The following is a 24,097-nucleotide window of genomic DNA, read 5'->3' as shown; positions in this document are numbered from 1 at the left end:
ATGGCTATGATGTGATAGCTCATTGTGGTTTTTGATTTACATTTCTCTAATGATGAGTGATACTGAACATCTTTTCATATACTTGCTGGCCATTTGTATCTTCTTTGGAGAAATGTCTAGTTCAAGTCCTTTACCTATTTTTTAGTTGGGTTTTGGCGGGGGGTGGGGAGGGGTGTTTGAGCTGTAGGAAATGCTATCCTATGTCATCTCCCTTTTCTGGTAATAGCAGGCTTGCGAAAGGTTCTTCAGAGCCAATGGGAGAAGTATTTATTTTCTAGAACTGCAAGTGATACCAGTAATCAAAAGAATATGAATAGAAGAGATTGAGACCCCCCCCCCCCCCGCTCCCCTCCTGCCTCATAGCCCAACTGTCAACATGGACACTAAGCCAAGGAAAGATAGTTTAGTGGGGTCAGTAATCCTTAGTAGTGCTGGGGTATGAAGTCCATAGCCAGACAGAAAAATAAGAGCAAGGAGCAGTGGGTCCAATTAGTGTCCAGAAAGTGGTCCTGAGCAAATGGCCAGGGAGGCCAGTGTTGCTTTTGACCTGTTTTTCAGGTGTTTTCTTAGTTATTGATAGGATATAATAGGATGGCCTACTGTGTTAAAGGCTTAGAGGGTATATAATTCCTTTTTTAATACTAGAAAACTTTTAAAATTCTTTGGAATTTCTTTTTTCTTTTTAATTTTTTTTAACGTTTATTTATATTTTTGAGGGAGAGATAGAGTATGAGCAGGGGAGGGGCAGAAAGAGAGGGAGACACAGAATTGAAGCAGGCTCCAGGCTCTGAGCTGTCAGCACAGAGCCTGACGTGGGGCTCAAACCCGTGAACCTCAAGATCATGACCTGAGCCGAAGTCGGATGCTCAACTGACTGAGCCACCTAGGCTCCCCAAGGAATTTCTTTTCTCTAATCTGGGACGTATGTATTTGGTTTTGAGTGCTAGTTTTGTGAAGAATAAATGAAACTCAGTTTTATATTTGAAGTAAATATGTAAGAATATGATAGGCTTCTATAAAGAATTCATGCACTTTAAAAATTAGAGAAAAAGGAAAACTAAAAATAATAACTAGGCATAGATTTAACAAAGAGCAACAAAATATTAGAGAAATTAAATTTAAAAGATTACTAATCTTTCTGTAAGCTTTGAGAATTGTTAGTCATGTGCTATACCATTTAAAAATTGACACATGTTCATGAAGAATTAAGTGCTACAGGAGTTTTTCTCTTGTAAACAACTAGAAAAACTGGACAAAGTATATGAAACAAGTGTTTGGCAACATTGGACAATGCAGGCAGCATAGGACTGTGACTTCTGAGAGAAGGGAAACAAATGGGAAAGCCCTAAAATTGACTCAGCTTCCTTCTTGCAGGAATTTTCAGAATATTGATCTGTACATGTTTAAAATTTTTTTTTTTTAAATATTTATTTTTGAGAAACAGAGACACAGGGCACAAGCAGGGAAGGGGCAGAGAGAGAGAGGGAGACACAGAATCTGAAGCAGGCTCCAGGCTCCGAGCTGTCAGCACAGAGCCTGATATGGAGCTTGAACTCATGAACTGCGAGATCATGACCTGAGCCAAAGTCAGATGCTTAACCGACTGAGCCACCCAGGTGTCCCATGATCTGTACATGTTTTAAGTGAAACTCTACAAGACCATGGAAGGAACCATATGAAAGTAGTAGTCTGAGCATTTAACAAGACTCATACAGGTCTGGGAAGAGTTCATGTTGCCATCAGCCAGGAGGTTTACACTCTAGTAGTGGGGGTAAGTTAATACTAAAGTAAAGGCTGCCCTGAGCTCTCAAGGTAATTAATTCAGCGGGGGAAAAGATAGTCTTTTCAACAAATGGTTCTGGAACAATTAGATATCCCTGTGCAAGAGAATGAGGTACTTGACTCTTCCCTTGCACCTGTAGGGGTGGAGAATTCTCCTCTCTCTTCCTAGGGTCTTTAGCCCAGCCTAACAATTAAACTGACATAAGCCAGATTAATAAGAGAAAACATACAGGTTTCATTAAATTTTTACATGTACTTGGGAGTCTGCACAAGAGAATGAAGACCTGAACAAATAACCAGAGCTTTTGTACCTTTTAGACAAATTTGTGAAGAATTGACCAGAAAAAGGAGTTTGGGCTAGGGGTAGTAAGTGCTGAAGAAGTAAGTAGGAAGATACGGATGAGTTTAACAAGGTTTGTACAGATGTCTTGACCCCACATTCCTTGTCTCTGGTGATAAGAATGTCTTCCTCCTGCTACAGGGAGGGCATCTTTCACATAGGAGTTTTATTTCCTGGTTCCAGGAAAACAAGGAGGGTCAGATCATTTCTTACATCCCTTTAACTCAAAATAATCAGTTTACCACAGCAATATATCTTTAGGTTTCATGCTCTGAATTCCTTCCCACCACATGCAATTCAAAGTGGATTATGCACCTAGATGTAAAAGCTAAAACTCTACTTCTAAAAGAAAACATAGAAAATCTTTGTGACTTTGGGTTAGCCAAGATTTTTTTTTAAGTTTATTTATTTTGAAAGAGAGCAGGGGCACCTGGGTGGCTCAGTCGATTGAGTGTCTGACTTCATCTCAGGTCATGATCTTACGGTTGGTGGGTTCAGGCCCCGCGTGGAGCTCTGTGCTGACAGCTCGGAGCCTGGAGCCTGTTTCAAATTCTTTGTCTCCCCTTCTCTCTGCCCCTCCCATGCTCATACTCTGTCTCTCTCTGTTTCTCAATAATAAATAAACGTTAAAAAAAAAATAGAGAGTGAGCGAGCGTGCACACGCAAACTGGGGAGGGGCAGAGAGAGAGGGAGAGAATCCCAAGCAGGCTCCGTGCTGTTAGTGCAAAGCCCAACGTGGGGCTCAGTCCCATGAACCGTGAGATCATGACCTGAGCCAAAATCAAGAGTCGGACCCTTAACCAACTGAGCCACCCAGGTGCCCCAAGTCAAGATTTTTTTTTTTTTTAACGCAAAAAGCAAGAATTCCAAAGGAAAAAAATTGATAAATTGATCTTTATTATAATTAAATAGTTTTCTTTTTGAAAGACTTTATGAAGAAAATCAAGAAGCCACATATTGGGAAGAAATATATTTGCAAAATTTGTATCTGATAACAAGATTTTATCTATTTATTCATTTATTTATTTAGAGAGTGTGAGTGGGGGAGGGGCAAAGGGAGAGGGAGAAAAAGAATCTTAAACAGGCTCCACACCCAGAACAGAGCCCATCACAGGGCTTGATCTCATGACCTGAGATCATGACCTGAGGCTAAATCAAGAGTTGGACATTTAACTGACTGAGCCACCCAGGTTTCCCTGATAACATGATTTTAATCCAGTGTATATAAATAGACTGCTTACAACTTAATGAGAATATAAACACACCCAGAAAATGGGAATTTAAACCCTTCACCAAAGAACATGTATGAGTGGCCACATGAAATAATGTTCAAGATCCTTGATTACTAGGAAAATACAGATTAAAACCACAGTGAGATGTCACTGTGCATCTGTTAGAGTGGCTAGAATTTAAAGGTTGTGCTCACTTTGGCAGCACATATACTAAAAATAGAATTTAAAGGTTGACAGTACCCACACCAAGTGTTGGTAAGGATATGGAACATCTACAACTTACATGCTGCTGGCAGGAAAGCAGTTTGGCAGTCTCTTGTAAAGTTAAATGTACATTTACTGTAAGACCCAAAAATCCCACCCGAAGGGATTTATTTACCCAAGAAAAATGTAAACCTATGTCCACGCAGATGCTTGTACTTACACGTTCATAGCAACTTTACTTACAGTAGCCAAAACCTGGAATACTGCTCAGCTATAAGAAGGGATGATTTGTTGATACGTGAAATGACATGGATGAATCTCAGAAGCATTATGCCAAGTGAAAGAAAGCAGACACAAAGGGCTACTTTATGATTTTATTTTTATGAAATTCTGGAGAAGAGAAAACTGTAGGGCTAGAAAACAGATCAATTACCTGGGGGTACTGGAGATCTCTTCAGGATGATGGAAATGTTCTGTATCTTGATTGTGGGGGTAGTTGCACAACTGTAAACATTTATCATAACTTAGAGAACAGTGCATTTAAATTGAATGAATTTTCTAAGTTCTACCTGAGTAAAGCTAATTACTTAAAAATAAGGGGCACCTGGGTGGCTCAGTCAGTTAAGCATCTGGGTTCAGGTTGGGTTATGATCTCATGGTTCTTTAGTTCCAGCCCCACATCAGGCTCACTGCTGTCCGAACACAGCAGGCTTCAGATCCTCTGTCTGAAGATCCCCTCCCCCACTCATGTGCTTTCTCTTGAAAATAAACATGTAAAAGAATTTTTAAAAAATAAAAATAAATTTTAAAAAACATGACATACCACATTGTTGTTGTTTTTTTAAGGCAGTTTGACCTATAGAAGTGGGCATTATATTTGCTAAAGGCACCCATTATATTATGCTATATATTGCTGTCAATAAGAATAATTTAATGCAGTGTTGATGGATGCATTGTGCCTTTGGGGAAGGAGTACAATAAACCTTGAGGGGGAAATGCATCAACTTAGGTAAACAGGAAGAGCAAACAGTTCTCCAGTGCACTGATGGATTATCAGTGATCCTAAAATACTATCTTGAGCATTTAGGATAATATGAAATAGTAGTACTTGATTCTTTCTTTCTTTCTTTCTTTCTTTCTTTCTTTCTTTCTTTCTTTTCTTTCTTTCTTTCTTTCTTTCTTTCTTTCTTTCTTTCTTTCTTTCTTTTAAAATTTTTATGTTTATTTATTTTTGAGACAGGGAGATAGAGTGTGAGCAGGGGAGGGGCAGAGAGAGAGAGAGGGAGACACAGATCTGAAGCAGGCTCCAGGCTCTGAGCTGTCAGCACAGAGCCCAACGCGGGGCTCAAACTCACAAACGGTGAGATCATGACCTGAGCTGAAGTCAGATGCTTAACCACCCAAGCCACCCACGTGCCTTTCTCTTTTTCTTTCTTTCTTTCTTTCTTTCTTTCGTTCTTTCTTTCTTTCTTTCTCTTTCTCTCTCTCTCTCTCTTTCTCTCTTTCTCTCTTTCTCTCTTTCTTCCTTTCTTATTTTGAGAGAGCACGAGCAGGGGAGGGCAGAGAGAGAGGAAGAGAGAGAATTCCAAGCAGGCTTTGCTCTGTCAGCATAGAGCTTGACACAGGACTTGAACTGACGAACCATGAGATCATGACCTAAGCCAAAACCAAGAGCTAAATGCTCAACTGACTGAGCCAGGTGCCCCAGTATTTGATTCTTTAGACCCTATCTTTGCATTTTTATAAAATTGTTGATGCTTTTAAGAAATTACTAAAAAAGTCTTAAGGTTGCAAAAAGCACTCCTTGGACTGGCTCTAAGCCTTTGCTATAGATAAGAAAAATAAATACTAGTGCCCGTTTCTTTAAAGTGCTATTTTATCTTTATATAATAATATGACCCTTCAGAATGATAAAAAATATATATATTTAAAAAATAAAAATATTTCTGTGAAACTGCAGTTTACTGTGAATTAGACTGACTTGCTGTAGTGTAGGTATATTTTATATTTCTGTTGGCTTATTGTCAATCTGAACATGTCTGGAAAAGACTTAGGAGTACAAAATATGTAAGATGATTATTTAGAAAAATATTCACAGTTCATAGCATAGTTAATATAAATGATCTAAATATACATGAATTCCTAATTGTTAAGGTTCCTTCTTGGAGTTAAATCTGACAGAGCCTAGACTTTGAGAATGTCGTAAGTGACATCCTTTTTTATAAAGGAAAAAACCCTCAGAAGCTCATTTTCTAAGATCACCTACTGAAATCAGAGAAGGAGCTGGAGCTTATCTATCTATATAGCCCTTCAGTCAGCCAGGAGGCCTACTTAGTAGAATTCTTCTAATTGTATCCTTATAGGCTTGTTAAATAATATTCTTTTAATTGCATCATTATAGGCTTGTTGAATATTAGTTTGCTTTTTTTTTAAATATTATTTATTCATTTTTGAGAGACTAAGAGCACAAGTGGGGGAAAGGGGGGGAGAGAGAGAGAGAGAGAGATGCAGAATCCGAAGCAGGCTCCAGGCTCTGAGCTGTCAGCACAGAGCTTGACGTGGGGCTTGAACCCACAAACTGTAAGATCATGACCTGAGCCAAAGTTGGATGCTTAACTGATTGAGCCATCCAGGCACCCCGAATATTGGTTTTCTTTTGATAATGCATGTCAGACTGTGTATTACTGGGTATTCTGGTAGATGCTGAAGCAGTATCCTGAGTTTTTCTTTTTTTTTGAAATTTCCCAGGATTTGATAAAACTTAACACAAAAAGGTTTCCTAGGATTGTTACCCAAAAAGCAATGATTATAATGCTGATACCATTCTTTGAGTGCAAGGACCCTGTCCTATTCACTGTTGTCTCCTCTGAAATCTCTAAAGCATAGTAAATGCTCAGTAATATTAAACTGAGATGAGAATGAATTATTTCATAAAAAAAGAAAGGAAAAGGGGTGCCTGGGTGGCTCAGTTGGTTGAGTGTCCAACTCTTCATTTTGGCTCAGGTCATGATCTCATGGTTCCTGGGATCAAGCCCATTGTCGGGCTCTGCACTGGCAGCTTGGAGCCTACTTAGGATATTCTCTCTCTCTCTCTCTCTCTCTCTCTCTCTCTCTCCCTCCCTCCCTCCACTCCCCTCCCTCACCCTCCCCCCCACCCTCTCTCTGTCTCTTAAAATAAAGAAAAAAATTAAACTTTAAAACAAAAACAAAAAAAGAAAGAAAGAAGATGACTCTTTGGCATACAGGAGACAGCTAATCTTTAAAGGGTCAGATAATTTGGTGACAGCATTAACCAATGTTTTACCAAGTAGAAATGTGTTTACTAGGCTGTGTAGGTGCAGGATCGTATCCATACACATTTCTGACATAGCTGAAGATCCAAATTCTAATCATTCAGCCAATTTTCTGGAATAGTCTCTGCGTTCCCTTCTTAATGAATGAGGCTGTATTGTATGAGCTCCTTAAACTCTCTTCTGTCATCCTTTTGATTCCTCTAACATGTGTCTCACCTTCTTGTCAAGGACAGCATCCCCATCTGTGCCCTCATTCTGTCCTTTCCTGTCTCATTTAGGAGCTAACGCATCAGCCCTCTCCCTCTTTCAGTTATCTTCAAAATTTTACCTTCTTGGGTTAGTGCACATTTTCTTTTGCTAGTATTTTCAGGAGCTTCCCTACTTTCACAAAAAAGCCTTTTCTCTTGGCTGTTTTTTCTCAAGCTACCATACTGACTTTGTCTGCCCCGCCCCCCCGCCATCAAAATTGCACAAGCAAGTTTTTATTTGCTTCTTTCTACACCTGATGTAACATCTTTTCCATCTTTGCTCTTTTTGACCTTTTTTTAGCCTTTGACATTGACTATGGTTGCCTTGCCTGGTAGAAGAAGAATGTAGGCTTTGGAATTGGTAGGCTTGGGTTTGGATTCCTCTCTGTGTGACCTCTGGTTTCATTTGTATTATGTGCATACATGTGTATGTCCTCGCCTCAGAGCTGAGGGAAATCTACTTAGTACATGTTCCATCTGTTCCCTTCCCTGTTTGGCTTGGTTTCTGACATGGTGCACATCGTGTATTGCCATACCATTTATGAGGTAGGTAGTGTTACTATATCCATTTTACTAATGAGGAAATTAAGATCAATCATGTAGGAGGTCGTGGAACTGGAATTCTGCTGAGTTGTTGGACTCGAGTTCGAACCCTGAGTGTGTCAAATTGCCAGTATACTCTTTCTTTAAATATGATGTCTGTCTTAGGAAATATCTGTAATTACTAATTCATGAAATGTCTGAACCAGTGGAGCTTTTCAAATGAAATTTTCTTCCCTTTTTTTTCCTCTTGTGTATTTATGTGTGTGTGCACAAGCACAGACAACTGGAGGACCCCTTACCCGGCCTTTTTACCCTATTTCATCCATTCCTCCACCTGCCTCCCTCTGACAACCACCAGTTCTCTGTAGTTAAGTCTGTTTTGTTTTTGTTTTTGTTTTTCTTTTTTTCTTTGTTTATTTATTTTGTTTCTTAAATTCCATATATTAGTGAAATCATACAGTATTTGTCTTTCTCTGATTTACTTCGCTTAGCATTATACACACTAGGTCCATCCATGTTGTAAAAGTCAAGATCTCGTTCTTTTTTATGGCTGAGTCATGCTCCATTGTATATACACACCATATCTTCTTTATTCATTCATCTGTTGTTGGATACTTCGGTGGCTTTCATATCTTGGCTATTGTAAATAATGCTGCAATAAACATAGGGATGCATGTATCTTTTCAAATTAATGTTTTTGTTTTCTTTGGGTAAATACCTGGTAGTGGAATTACTGGATCATATGGTAATCCTATTTTTAATTTTTTGAGGAACCTACATAATGTTTTCTCCAGTGGCTGCACCAGTTTGCATTCCTACCAACAGTTCACAAGAGTTCCTTTTTCTCCACATCCTCACCAACACTTGTTGTTTCTGGTCTTTTTGATACTGGCTATTCTGACAGGTATACGGTGATATCTTGTGGTGATTTTGATTTACATTTCCCTGATGCTTAGCGAGGCTGAATTGCTTTTCATGTGTTTGTTGGCCATGTATATGTCTTTGGGAAAATGTCCATTCATGTCTTCTGCCTCTTTTTAATTAGATTGTTTTTGTGTTGAGTTGTATAAGTTCTTTATATATTTTGGATATCAATTCCTTTTTGGACATATCATTTGCAGATATCTTTCCCCATTCAGTAGGTTGCCTGGTCATTTTGTTGATGGTTTCCTTCGCTGCACAAAAGCTTGTGTGTGTGTGTGTGTGTGTGTGTGTGTGTGTGTGTGTGTGTGTGTACATACTCTCAGTTTATTTTCGCTTTTGTTTCCCTTGCCTTAGACATACAAAAAAAATTTTTTTTTTTAGAAAAATATTTCTTCTGTCAGTGTCAAAGAAATTACTGCCTGTGTTTTCTTCTCAGAGTTTTATGGTCAGGTTTCACATTTAGGTCTTTATCCATTTTGAGCTTATTTTTGGTATGTTGTAAGAAAGTGGTCCAGTTTCTTTCTTTTGCATGTAGCTGTCCAGTTTTCCCAACACCATTTATTAAAGAACCTATCTTTTCCCCATTGTATATTCTTGCCTCCTTTCTTGTAGATTAATTGACCGTATAAGTGTGGGTTTATTTCTGGGGTCTCTGTTCTGTTTCATTGGTCTATGTGTTTATTTTTGTGCCAGTACCATACTGCTTGGATTACTCTAGCTTTGTAGTGTATCCTGAAATCTGGGATTGTAATACCTCCAGCCTTGTTCTTCTTTCTCAAGATTGCTTTGGCTATTTGGGGTCTTTTGTGCGTCCATATAAATTTTAGTAGTATTCTACTTCTGTGGAAAATGCTGTTGGTATTTTGATAGTGATTGCATTAAATCTGTATATTGCTTTGGGCAGTATAGACATTTTAACAGTATTTGGTTCTTCTAATCCATGAGCATGGAATATCTTTCCATTTGTGTCATCTGCAGTTTCTTTCATCAGTGTTCTATAGTTTTCAGAATACAGGTTTTTTATCTCCTTGGTTATTTATTCCTAGGTATCTTATTTTTTGGTGCAATTATAAATGGGATTGCTTTCTTGTTAAGTGGCCTTTTTAATGAAATTAATTGGTAGCCAAATGAGGAAGTATAGCAAAGATAGAGTTTGTGTTTTGAGAATTCTAGATTGCATATAAAGTGCCAAACCAAGAAAGAGGACACAGGCAATTAGACATCATTGTAGTTCTGAGGTACATGATTGTGGGTTTATATAATACAGCCCTGTTGGAAAGGGAATTGGAGCTTCATTGACTTTGCAGACTAGAAGAGATCAAAGTTGGCTGTGTCACTCCTTTAAGAAAACCTTTTAGCATTGTGAATGAAGTTCTTCCAGATGTTCACCTGTGATAATGTGGGCATGGCTCTGGCTAGAGAAAACCAGTGGTTTCATCAGCAAAATGGACCTCTTGTCTTCTTGCCTGTGGAAAGGAGGGGCCTCCTAGCACAGTATGCAGACTGCTGTATGGGTGCCATCAACCTTGTGGCCTGCAACCAGAAAGGCAAGAATGTGAGTGGTGTTGCTACTTGGGCATTAAATGAGATCATGTGCGTACGACACTGAGGGCAAAAGGGTGAGTTCCTGTGAAAATGAATCAGGTACATAAAAGCCTTAATTGCTTTCTCTCTCTCTCTCTCTCTCTCTCTCTCTCACTCTCTCTCTCACTCTCTCACTCTCATCTTTTCTTCAGCATTGTGACTGCAGGTAGGATACTGATCTTCACTGACCTTTTCCTGTAGAGTAGCCATCTAAATTTTAGCAGCTGGTAGGTAATATACTGTCCTTTCCATTCAGTCTGTTCTCCAAATCTGTGCGCAAGATTTGAGGATGCTACAAAGAACCTGGAGTCTTGATGTGGGGAATTCTTTGACCTCAAAAAGTGAAATTTATACCTTTGAGACAGTCACTCAACAACACACTAGAAAACTGTATATTGCAATTATAAAGAAAAGGGCAAGCCTCAGGTTTACACAACATGTGATGGGACCTCTTGTAGCAGCTGTTGGTCACAGTCATACACATATGTCAGAACACTAGTAATAACATCTTTAAATGCAGAAGGAAGTGGTATAGCACTGTAGCCAACCAGCTGGGCCTGTAATTCTTATGTTATTAAATATTTACTGTAGAAGACCATCTCATGGTATCTTGAATTGTTTTCTCTCCTTTTAAGGTAAGTTGATTTATTTATAGGTAAAAACTATAGTTCAGTTAAAAACACTTCTTTTTAGTCACAAAAAGGGAAGGAAAGACTACTGTATTTTGACTCCAGCTTCTTTATAAAGTAAAATGTCCTCTGATATATTTGTTGTTTATAAGATGTGTATTAATTTTATTTAAACATAATCACTGCTTACTTAGTTGGGATCATAATTTATGTCAGGCAGCTACAAAATACAGATTTATGTTATTAAGTTATAGGCACAGAATTTATTCCACTGATGGAATGATCTTTCTTGTTATTATAATAGATTAGAAAACTGCTGGTGCTTTGGCAGGATTAGGCTAAGGTATAATCTTACTTTTATGAAACTGTCATATGAAAGTACTGTTTAAGGAGAAAATTTTAATAAGATTTATATCAAAATGCTTATTATAGACAATAAAGGAACTATTGGGCTAAAACTAGCAAAAAATTTTTTTCTTTCATAGGTAATTAATAAAATGTCTCCAACATCCCTAAAGATCACACTAAGGCAACTCATGGAGGGGTCTTCAAAGACCTTGCAAGAAGTATTAATTATGGAATATCGGCTGAGTCAAGCTTGTATGGTAAGAATTTTTGAAAAATAGTTATTTTCTATTTATGAAAGTAATAGACGTTCATTGTAGAGCATGTAAAATACAGAAAGCTATAAACAAGAAACTTAAAACTATCTGTAAATACACTCTGTGGAAACACAACAGGCCAGTTAACTTAAGATGTGTGGAACTATTCTTCCACATTATTCTTAAGCCTTTATGAAATAGCAATTACATTTGCATGTACTATAAGAAAGCCTCTAATCTCAGGTGGAATTCAAAGTAGAAATTAACCATTTTTCAGGCATGGTCTCTGACCTTGGGATAAGAGGCATAAACTCTCTATAGCTGAGTTCCCTCACTGGTAAAACAAGGAACATATATATATATATGTGTGTGTGTGTGTGTGTGTGTGTGTGTGTGTGTGTGTGTGTGTACAGAATATGTATATATACACCCATATATACATATATATAATGTATGAATGGAAGTTACTAGTCTGTTACATGTTTTAGTTAATAGATTAGCACTGAAAGTTCCATTATAAATACACTTAAAGTAGAAAATAATCACCTAGAAAATTAATTTTATGTAACATTTCAGAGTCCTAGAGATTTCCTCTTGTAGATGATAAACTCTTTGAAAGCAGAATCACTGCTTTTGTGTTATGGGTAGAAGGCCTTTAGGTTAATAAATTTATGGCCTAAAGAAAATGTTCTGTTTAATAACCAGGAAGCAGATATCCCAAATGGACTTTCATGTCTTGCAGTAGTTAAGGGGAGTGCCTGGGGAGCTCGGTTGGTTGAGCGTCCAATTCTTGATTTTGACTCGGGTTATGATCTCACCGTTAGTGGGATTGAGCTCTGTGTTGGGTTCTGCGCTGGCAGCACAGAGCCTGCTTGGGATTCTCTCCCTCCTGTCACTCTTTCCCTCCTCTGCTCGTGCATTCTCTCTCAAAATAAATAAATAAACAACAACAACAAAAAATAGTTAAGGTGTTCAAGCAATTCATCCAATTATAAATAAAATTCGGTTAGTCCCTTTAATCTTAAAGTCGCTCCTAGTAGGATGAAAGTGGCAGCTGAGGTCTGTTGTTTGTTAAGAAAGGTACTATGCCAGGCACTTCACATACATCCTGTCCGTTAAATTTTACACTATTTCTAGAATGGTAGGTATTATTCTTGTCTCCACTTTACAGATGAGGAAGCTGGCAGAGAGAAGTAACCTGCCTAAGGTGGTATAGCTATTAAGTGGCAGACACATGGTGTGTGAAACCAGGTGGTTTCCCTCGGGGCCCTGTACTCTCCACTACTACCCCAGTATACCTCACACAGTCCATGCTTCTCACTGTACATTTACTGTACTGCCTGGATTGATTGATTCCTTCCTTCCTTCAGCAAATCCATTAGCTGTGTTGTTGCCGGGTTCTGTGCTAAGTGTTACGTTGTAGAAAGAGTGACCCAGTCCTTGTTCTCATGAAATTTAGAGTCAACTGAGACTATGAAGAACAAGTAAACAAAATATGTAAAATAGTTACAAATTGTGGCAAGTGCTCCAAAGGAAACGTACAGGTTGATGATGGGAGAGAATGATGCAGGGACAGGAGCAGGTGGGAAAGACGAAGGGAAATAAGTTGTCAGAAAAGACGTCTTTGAGATGCGTGCTCATCTGTGACCCGAAGGGTGAGAAAGGAGTATGTCGAAAAGTCCCTTGGGTTTCAGCAGTGGATGATTTGATTCTGTTTCCTTTAAGAAAGTAATTATTGCTGCTGAATGGAGATGGGGTTAGAAGGATTCAAGAGGGGATGTAGAGACCAGATTTGAGTTTTTGCAGTAATCCAGCTGTGAAGTTGCAGTGGCTTCGGCGAGGGTGGTGGCAACGGAGAGAAGTGAATGATTTGGGGAATAATGTGGGAGAGGATTGATAGGCTTTGATGATGGATGTGAGAGAAGGAAAGAATGCATTTAGGAATTGGAGCTCAGAGCTGTGGGTTAGAGATTTAAGTCTGAAGCTTTGGAGATTTATTTACTTAATAAGAATGCTTACCATGTGCTAGACATTGTTAGAGGCACCAAGAATGCGTAGGTCCACAAAACAGACAAAAATGCCTGCTCTTATGGAACTTACTTTATAGCGGGGGAGATAGATCATAAACAGATAAAATTATAAAATATATAGTATATGATTGTAAGTACTAAGGAGAAGAAGTAAAGTGGGAAGGAGGGTATGGCATAAGGAGGAGGTAAGGGAGAGTTTGAATTTACAGATAGGATGACCAGAGAAGACCTGACTGAAAAGATGTTCTCTGAGTAAAAACCTGAAGGAAGTGAAGGAATGAGCTGTGTAAGTATCTGGGGAAGAGCATCCAGGCAGAGGCAGTACAAAGCCATGAGGCAGGGGTGTGCCTCCCTGTTCTAGGAGCTGCAGGAAGCCTTGATGGGTGGCATGGGCAGAGAAGGAGGGTCAAGTGAGTGAGAGAGATGAGGTGAGAGCTAACAGGGTAGAGAAGGACTGGGCAGAGCATATGTAGCTTCCTCAAAGGTCTTTATAAAACTCTGGCTTTTGTTCTGAATAACATGGGAAGTACTGGATGTTTTTGAGTAGAGGAGTGACATGATCTTATATCTTAACAGAATTGATAACTCAGGTGCTCATGTGTTGGGTATAGAATGGGTAAGAGCATATAGAAGGAAAATGAGAGAGCCCGGATCTGAGCCCCAAGAAATTTTGAATAGGGTGGAAGAGAAAAAGGACAGAGGTGGAAGAACCAGGAGAGTCATGAAAGCAAGAGATCAATGTTTCAAGGAGGAGGAAGCACTGTGAAAGTGTCCAGTAGGGGAGGATAAAGTCATACTCAGCATATGGCAACACTGAAGTTACAGGTGGTTTTGGCAAGTCGTTTAGAGTGTGGGGGCAAAAGTTATAGTATGGTGAGTTGGAGAGGAAATGAATAAATGGGATGTGGAGAAGTGACGGCTATATGTACACAACTCTTTCTTCTTAAAACAGAAATAGGTTAGAAGTTAGGACTGTGGAATCAAGTGAGGTTCCGTGTTATTTTATAAGGTGGAAGATACTAGAACATGTTTCTAATTGATTGGGAATGATCCAATAGAGAAAAAAGATTATGTTGATGATACCAATAGCATTTACTGGATACTTAACTGTGTGTCAGACACTGTGCTGGGATGTGGAGTAAGATAATCCTGTGATGGATGCATTGATGTTGCCATTTCATGTAAGGAAGCTTGGCATTAATGAAATTAGTAGCTAAAGGTCACATAGCTACCAACCATGTAGTGGAGCCAGGAGGTGAGCCCAGACATTTGAATTGTAGTCAGTCACTGAGTTATGCTGCTGACACTGATAATGCCAGGAGAAGAGCTAGAAATATGCTAGGATTAGAGGTTGAGAAGGTAGAAGGCAGTTAGAATTATCATCCTGGGAAGCGGGGCAGAGAACATGGATTGTTAGGCAGTTTTCCATGCCTGTTTGAGGTTTGTGGTCATGAACTTTAATTTTTTAAAAATATAATTTATTGTCAAATTGGCTAACATTCAGTGTGTAAAGTGTGCTCTTGGTTTTGGGGTAGATTCCCATGGTTCATCGCTTACATACAATACCCAGTGCTCATCCCAACAGGTGCCCTCTTCAATGCCCATCACCCATTTTCCCCTCTCCCACCCCACCCCCCGCATCAACCCTCAGTTTGTTCTCTGTATTTAAGAATCTCTTAAGGTTTGCCTCCCTCCCTCTCTGTTTGTAACCATTTTTTTCCCCTTCCCTTCCCCCATGGTCTTCTGTTAAGTTTCTCAAGATCTAAATATGAGTGAAAACATATGATATCTGTCTTTCTCTGACTGACTTATTTCACTCAGCATAATACCTTCCAGTTCCATCCATGTTGCTGCAAATGGCATGATTTCATTCTTTCTCATTGCCAAGTAGTATTCCATTGTGTGTATAAACCACAATTTCTTTATCCATTCATCAGTTGATGGACATTTAGGCTCTTTCCATAATTTGGCTATTGTTGAAAGTGCTGCTATAAACATTGGGGTACATGTGCCCCTATGAATCAGCACTCCTATATCCTTTGGATATTCCTAGTAGTGCTATTGCTGGGTTGTAGGATAGTTCTATTTTTAATTTTTTGAGGAACTTCCACACTTTTCCAGAGTGGCTGCACCAGTTTGCATTCCCACCAATAGTGCAAGAGGGTTCCCGTTTCTCCACATCCTCACCAGCATCTGTTGTTTCCTGAATTGTTAATTTTAGCCACTCTGTATGGTCATGAATTTTAAATGAAACCAGTCACAGTTGTATGATTTTTCTGTAGCAAGATTTAGCTGCTCGAAAGAAGGCAGAGGTAAATGGTAGGGGCAGCTGGTGCTGGGATTTTGCCAGGAAAGACTAGAGGGAGGAAAAAGGCTTGAGGGAGTTGAGGGCATTTTTGAGGCAAGGTGACCACATTAATGCACTGGGGAGACTGGGCTGGATGACGAGCAAAGTGAGTGGTGGAAAAGTTGTAGTATCTGTGGTGTGCAGTGGGGTCAGGGATTTCCAAGTGAAGATACTCGAGCAGATAAGAATCGGAGGTGGTGATCAGAGAGTGGGTCATAAAGGCAGTCCAGTCTCTAAATATATATTTCAGGCTATGGCCATGGGGGTGGGAGGCTACAGTGGGTGGAGGGGAGAGATCATCACTGCGAATAAGGATGCCTGGAAATTCACCATTTAATCTCATTTTCTTTCAGGGAGGCCATGACTTTTATGAAGGTGTTAGGGCAGGTAAGTGATGGTTGTCTTCTTCCTGGCTATTATGGAAATAGGATTTGCAAGCCTATACTGTTAATCAAAGATGATAGTTGTTTTATTAGTGAAAATTATACCTTCATAAAGATTGCAAAGTTGTTGCTATTTTAATATTACCAACTGACATATAAGGGAAGATCTGTCTTTAAAACCAATATTGTTTGAAAAATTCACATAACCTTGTGTCACCGCTCCCTAATTTCTAAGAGGTGACCCTGCTTCTACAGTCACACAGACTGCCTCTGCTAAGTGCAGCTGAGTTTGAACAGTCATTCTGTTGCTGAAACCTTTGAAAGGTGCATTTATTCCCTTGCAAGAAGCCCTCAAGTCCCCTGCCCCTCTTCTTTCTAGTACTGGCCTGGCAAAATCCCAGCAGCATTGAATCTCTACCATTACCTCTTTGCCTATACCTGACAAGTTCAAAATTGACATTGAGAAAAACCGTATGACATAATTGGTAACATGTGCTTAGTGTTCTTATTAATTTCTGGTTTATCTTTATCATCTCCAAAGTCAGCATATTTAGAAAAAGCAAGTGAAATGGTTGATTTTTTTTGTTTTTAGCAAATTTGCAACAATTTTTTATGTATAAGCTCATATCCCTATAAATAATAGCTGTTTTTTATGTTGTATAAAATGAGTTCTTAACCTTTGCATGTGTTTTGCACATCTAATTTTTTAATGTTTTTATTGATCACTTTACAGACTCTCTATTTACTTTATCTAAATAAAAGATTATGTTCTCTGAGCTGTAAGCTTTGATAAATACTGGTCACCATTGTAGAATTATCTTAATTTATGGCATGATAAAATATCAGAAATAAGCAGGGGTTTAGGGGCACCTGGGTGGCTCAGTCAGTTGGGCGGCCGACTTCGGCTCGGGTCATGATCTTGCGGTCCGTGAGTTCAAGCCCTGCATTGGGCTCTGTGCTGACAGCTCAGAGCCTGGAGCCTGCTTCAGATTCTGTGTCTCCCTCTCTCTCTGCCCCTCCCCCATTCATGCTCTGTCTCTTTCTGTCTTTCAAAAATGAATAAATGTTAAAAAAAAATTTAAAAAAAAAGAAATAAGCAGGGGTTTAAATTCTCTTAGAAGACACAGGGAATTGAGTCAGAGGAGATGGCTATATGTTTTATAGAAACCAGGTAAAATAAGCACTTTTCCCACTAATTCCCTGCAAATTCTTGCTGCATGTGGATCAGAGTCTAGACAACTATTAGTTATTAGAAGGACATGTGTGCTATTTGGGTTTTATTGCTAAAATACCCATTATATGTTATAGCAGCCCTTCTTAAACTTAAAAAATGAAGGTATTTTTTTTTCATATTTACTGTCTATTATCTTAAGGAAACAGAGTTAAAACCAAGCAGCATCAACATTCTGATTCATAAGGCAAGAGCTTATCAAGCTACTTTCTAATGAAGAGAAAGTATACTGCCCCATCTTTAGCATAAGCTCCTTATTTTGAAAGCAGTATCTATTCTGGGTAAAACTGTTTGGTGTTCTTGCATAATAACCAAATGTTTGCTACAGTTTGCTAATGATAAAATATGTTAGCAAATTAGATAAAATAAACTAGCAAATTAGGGGACTGGTTGTTAAAAATTCTTACTCTTAACATCTAGAATAAACTTTTTCCTGGTTATAGAAGAAAATAAAAATAGGTTATTTCAGCAGAGCTAGAGAGTTACCAAATGGGATTTGAGTGGGTGCCTCACGAGACTTGAAAAACCCTGAGCTGTCTACATGGCAAGAACTTGTTATATCTATGCTAAGTAAAAAATTATGTCAGTTTGAAATAAAAGAACATACAGATTTGACTAATATTCTCTTTCATTTTGCCCTTCAGACTGTCAAGGAGGTAGATAGCATGATAGCATTGGCCAGAGGGCTTAAAAAGGAAGAGATTCTTGAAGAAATGTTCCAGAATTATTTTTACTTATGCTGTCTGGGGAATGTAAAACTGTCAAATTGGCAGGGATCATAACATCAGTGTTCAGTGTTACCACTGATCTGATACTAGCTAGAATCATGTAGCTAGGCAGCTGAGCCTTAAAAACCTCTAGTATCCACATTTAATAATGCAGAAAGCCCCTTTGCTTCCTGTTTCTTGGTTTCCAGATTGCTTCTTTAATTATTTAACTTTTTAATACTAAATTTGGTTTTTTAAGTTGAGTTTTTATGTTTAAATATTTTTATCATTCACAAGAATTATGCACATTTTAAATATGGTTGAAATTCCCTCCCATAACCATACCTAGTCCTTTTCTCTCTCTTTTAAAAAAATTTTTGAGATAATTATAGATTAACATACAGTTTTAAGAAATAATATAGAGAGATCCTATGTGCCCTCCAAGTTTTCCCAAACAGTAACATTTGTATAACTATAGTATACAATCACAAGCAGGAAGTGGACGCTCGCCTACCTTTTTAAAGGAGAGGTTTGCCGATTGCCTCATACTTATGATCCTGTGGGGATGCTATGTGGCTACACTAAATGATGACTGCACCGAAATAAGAGAAGTCGAGTTTCTTATGATAACCTGAAGGTGGTCTGGTATTTTAATGCAGAGCTGTGTGAACCAGAGGATTCAGCAAAACAGTATCCTCGTTTAATTATGCATAAAGTCATCCCCTTCTAAGTAATTTTCCTTTCAACTCAATGTGGAAGAGGTTAGAAGGCAGATCTGGGCCCTCCACCCTCCCCTGCCTTCCCTTTAAACTACACCAACCCTGGTTTTAGCTGTTTTATAACAGGAAGATTTCATTTACAGTTTTGTTTGAAGAAGGAAAAAGAGTCCCAAGTCTTAAACCACATTAGTTCATAGGCTATATTCAAGTTCCGGGCATCAGACTTAGCAGGTTGGGAGATAACCACATGGGTCATCATCCATCCAAATTCTGTTGGGGCTTAATTTAAAAAGAAAAATGGAACACATACAAAGATTTAAACTTTGCAGAAAAAGTGCTATAGAAAATATGCCTTGTGTAAGGTAGTTTCTGTCAGTTCTGTAATTAAAATCTGGTAATACCTGAAAGAAATGTACTAACATTTCTTATGTCTTCACTTGACAGTTTTAATAGATAAAGACCAGAGCCCAAAATGGAAACCGGCTAATCTGAAAGAAGTTACTGAAGAAGATTTGAATAGTTACTTTAAATCTCTGGGAAGTAACGATTTGAAATTATAAGGTGACTGGATTTTTAAGGGATTATTTTGGAGCAGATGTTGGGAAACTATGGCACATGGGCCAGATCTGGCCTGCTGCCTGTTATTTATTTTTCCACCAGCTAAGAATGGTTTCTGCATTTTTAAATGGTTAGAGGAAGAAAGCAAATACTAATATTACATGATGTGTGAAAATTACATGAAATTCAAGTATCAGTGTCCACAAATGAAGCTTTATTGGAACGTAACTATACTCATCTCTTTACATATTGTCTATGGGTGCTTTGAGTAGTTGCAACAGAGATTGTCAGGCTAGCAAAGCCTAAAATATTTACTGTGTGATCCTTTGCAGAAAATGTTTGCCAACCCCTGCTTTATAGATGGGAAAATTTTAAATTCTTTAGAGATTGTGGAGTTGAAATCTCTAATTGAAATGGGAACCTTATGTTTTGGCTTTGGGTAGCAGTTTGTACATTGATTAAATAAACCTATATATAGATGATTAAGAAATGGCCCTGAAATTTTTTTGTCTATTGTGTTAATGCTTCATAGAATTTTCTGCATGAATAAATCTATTTTAAAATAATTATGTTACTGTAGAAGTGTTCCTTTTATAATATTAGAAATCTCAGGGAAAGCAAAAAGGTTTTTATGAGGTTCTCTCTCTAGTATTATTAACTCATCTTTGGTCTTCCCTAAAATTAACCAGAATCCTTCCTATAGTGAAAGCGGAAGCATTATTTCTCATTGGTTTTTTTTAGGATTTGTTAAACTGACAGAATGAGAAATTAGGAAGTGTGGGAAATTATTTGCCATTATGTAGTTTAAATCAGGAGGAAAAAAAGGTCGAAAGCCAGGAGTTTTGTTCAAAATAGAAATACCTTCAATAATTGGTACTGTTGACAAAATAAGTTTTTCTTAAGGTACACAAGAAACTGCAGGGTGTTCCAGACTTGGCACATTAAAGTCTAGAGAAGAATGACCTTTAAAGGTCAGTTTATCATTTATAACTTGTTACAGTTTTTTCTTCATCCAAAACCCCCCAGAAATGAAGAAAATTTCAGATTCAATAACAAAGGTGGAAGAACTGAGAAAGACATCAAAACTTATATCCTGCACTCCTCTTTTAGATGAGTCTAGAAGGAGTTGCTTTAAATTTTCTATTTTTAATATTTAACATGAAGCATTCCGCCCCCCAAAAAGTGAGGAACAGATTTAGACTAAAGACAGCATGATAATGGACATGTTTACATTTATATTCTTAAAGCTCTTAAACTGGACCTGAATGATCCAAGAAATTATTTGTATTTTTATTCACTTTGTATTCATTAGACATGCATAAAATGTTAAGTTCTTTATGTCAAAAAATTTGACAGTATACAATGTTGAAAGGCATTTGCTTTAATAAGAACTTATAGCTGGTTAATTGCAACTAGACTTTTATTGTACAGTTAGAAAAAAATGTTTTCTCAAAAATATTTGGAAAAAATATACCATTTCATAGCTAAGTCTTACAGGAAGAGAATTAGCTAACAAAATGTGAGTTTTGCAAAGTAAGAGATAGGGAGTACATCTGAGCTTGTGCCCACTTGCCCAAGGAAGATATGTTCTATTTGGCCACACAGATACATAGTGAGGGCCTTATGATTAAGCAAACAATAGATTTGTTGGAACTTTGTTTTTTAACTACTATTCCTTGAATTTACTTGATTCCTAAAACTATACAATAAAAAAGTATAGTTCCCTCATCTCATAAAATGGCAATGATATTAAGTAGGATACATGTGTCATGCTAGCTCATTCATTCAGCAGTATGTCTATTTTTAATACTAATAAGGCAATTTGACACAAATTATTCCTTTGGAACTAGGATCGTTTTTATCCCCTTCCAAATTGTGCTTTGAGTGCTAATGACCATAGGTGGTTAGCAAAGGACAGATAAGGCAACTGAAAATGGAGCACTCTGGGATCAAAGACTTGTAACTGAAAGGTAAGAGCACACAGGAGACCTTTAACTGGAGAAGGGAGCAGGGAAGCACTCTTGCGGGGTTACGTGAGTCTGTGTAAGTGAGGAACCTGCACGCTTCCTGTGAGAATCTTCGTTTACAGTTGCCATCAGCAGGTTCTTTGTCGCACTGGCTGCGGCTCATCTGCGCCTATCCTGGATGTTCTCGAGAGAAAAGAGTCAGTAGTTGGTCACCTGTCAGGGTGGTAAAGAAAGGAACTTGCTACTGTGTCCCTTCCCTCAGTCAAGAACATTGGAGACTTGTTTTGCAGTGTGTCTTCTGATGGAGCCTGACGTGAGTGCTGTTTCTTGGGCCCTCTTTCCCCCCAGTTTCCTTTCCCTTATGATTTGACCACTATTCTTATTTCATCTGTGTTTGTGATAGAAGTTGGAACAAATGTCTCCCTTTCCAGTAGCTAATAATTCTTCCAGTCGTCTGTTTTATATGTTCCTTCCTTCTCAAATAGACCTTTTACTGTTCATGAAAGTTCAAAGTGAAGTAAATCCAGTATTTAAATATGAAGGTATGATAGAAGGAATCCTATCAAAGATGTTCTCATCTGTCTCGTCATCAAGGCCAAACTATATCTTGATGATGATCACACGTGGTACACATTTGCTTATCCAGTTCTTTTTCCTGCCTGCCTCCAACTTGGTTTATCTGCTAACTCACTGATTACGCAAGCCTTGTAGTTCCTTGTCCATGTTTTGACATAATACAGCATATATTTCCAAGATAAGTCTATACTACAAGATAATATACTCTGTTAAAATGATTCAGGAGTGAGGGGTTGGTGCTTGGTGACAAAACCATACTGCCATAGTGTCAGGGCAACAGAGAGTATACTTCTAGCTAGATATGGATCTGAACAGGCGTGCCTGCTACCCCCCTGGGAAATAGGGGCCCAGGCACAGGAGAAACCTGAGGTTAAAATACTTAGCTGTAATAAAACTCGCCAGTCTACATCCCTATGTATGCTGAAAAATTTAGTGTAGCTATGGCTTTGTGTTCTCACCATAATATTGTATTACCTTACATACTTAATTACACCTTTTAAACAGTGAGTGACTTTGCAGCAAAAATATCCTGATGTGAGATACAAAATGAATGAAAAACAGCAACATCTAAGCTTTTGTCTGAGTCATTAGTATACTCAAAAACCTAAATTTTTCTTCATGAGCTGGAAATATGTTTTGCACTTTCAGAAAACTTTTTGTCCCTTAGTCTTATGACTTCAGATCCTTGTATAAATGGGGATGGTGAGTTTTTTCTACTTTGTTTCTAGATTGCAAGTACAACAGGACAGTTCAGATCTTGGGACTAGGTAAAATGAAAGTTGAATGACCAAGTGTCTAAAGGCAACGGAAAGATAGTACATCACTCACTTCAAAGAACTTTCTTTGTCCATGCAACCGGGAGAATTCACTCTATTTGTGGGTTTCAAAGTATAATGGTTAAAACTAGAGGTAGCATTTCCGCCTGCTTTTAAGGCCAAATACATATTTCTCAGGTCGTCTTCTGCCTTTCTTTAGATATTGGTGACCAGGGTCTGTTGGAAATAAAAGAATCTAATGCACACAGACTTAAAAATAATTCCCTTTCCAATTAAAGTCAGTGTGCAGCAAATCTTGATGAAAATTCCAGTGACTGCATCCCAATTTTTCTACAGGTATGTCTTCTCAATATCTTCTTCCCCTCCCAAATTTTCTATTACCATTGATCTCACACAGTAGTTACTTGTTAAAAAACTTCCTCAAAAAGGTAGTCAAATTTAAGAAAATCATATATGGCTTTAAATGCTTTAAGGGCATTGTTACTGTACACACACACGAATACTCTTTGGAGGAGCGTTTGATATTTTGTTTTGTAATACAACTGTATATACTCATGCATAGACTCGTCCCACCAGTCAATAAGAAAAATGGGAACGATTGCCCATATACCAACCTTCTGCATCTTTGAGACGGTAAAACTTTACATGCAGCACTGAGAACAAGTTCTGCTTTCTACCTTGACTAGGGCTTCTGTTATTTATTTTAAAATTTACTGTATTTCTATTTGTAAAAATTCTTGTTTTCTTGTTATATCACTGGGCTGCTTAATTCAATACCATAAACATTAATGTCATGACTTCTGTAAATTGTATCTCGTTCGGGTGCCGTATGTGCGATGTCTTGAGTCATCCAATAATAGCTGAGGTTAGTTAGGGCCCTGAGGTTCAAGGTGGTAGTTAAGATATTTTTGTAGATGAAAAGCCTAAGGACAGGTTTCAAAGTGGACTATTTCTGCATGGGTTGCTTTCTACTGCTTGATCATTTGTGTTAAGAAGTAGGAATCCTTGACACAAATGGTTTTGACAAACAAGACCCACTGTTAATTATTGTGGCTTAAGTGCCATTTCCTTGCCAAGGCGTTTTGGGGGGAAAAAAACCTTCTCATGTCTTATTTGTATGTGTGTGTGTAAATTAACAAATAGTAATTTTAAAAGGAGTGTCTTTAAAATAACCATTGGATTTCTTTGGTGATTCTATTACTGCCTCAGGAAGAAAGTGCTATGACATACCAGCTGATTACTGTGGTACAGGACCTATGTTTAGCCCTTTAAATGACTAAAATCCAAGACCAAGCAGGTAGAAATCACTGTTAACATAAAAAGTGCTTAACATATTTCACGTAAGTATTGTATACTCTTGATATTACCATAGACTTTTTTTTTTTTTTTACATCCAGGCGTAGTTATTTGTATTTATTCACA

At 38.1% G+C, this 24,097-nt stretch overlaps 2 long non-coding RNA genes across 2 annotated transcripts; one reads left to right on the top strand and one right to left on the bottom strand.

The window, feature by feature from the left end:
• The first annotated feature begins 8,116 nt into the window (after nt 1-8,116).
• Nucleotides 8,117-19,562, top strand: LOC125918483 (uncharacterized). Its single transcript, XR_007456455.1, has 3 exons — nt 8,117-11,384; nt 16,112-16,145; nt 19,243-19,562. It is a non-coding gene; the product is annotated as an uncharacterized LOC125918483 (long non-coding RNA).
• Nucleotides 19,563-21,078: 1,516 nt separating this feature from the next.
• LOC125918484 (uncharacterized) lies at nt 21,079-24,091 on the bottom strand. The gene is made up of 2 exons (XR_007456456.1): nt 22,728-24,091; nt 21,079-21,506 (listed from the first exon to the last, which is right to left on the bottom strand). It is a non-coding gene; the product is annotated as an uncharacterized LOC125918484 (long non-coding RNA).
• Between the last annotated feature and the right edge of the window lie 6 nt (nt 24,092-24,097).

The sequence above is a fragment of the Panthera uncia genome, unplaced genomic scaffold (assembly GCF_023721935.1).
Source record: "Panthera uncia isolate 11264 unplaced genomic scaffold, Puncia_PCG_1.0 HiC_scaffold_873, whole genome shotgun sequence".
Classification (NCBI taxonomy): domain Eukaryota; kingdom Metazoa; phylum Chordata; class Mammalia; order Carnivora; family Felidae; genus Panthera; species Panthera uncia.
The sequence above is the reverse complement of the archived record's forward strand: the minus strand, read 5'-3'. Positions and strand labels throughout refer to the sequence as shown.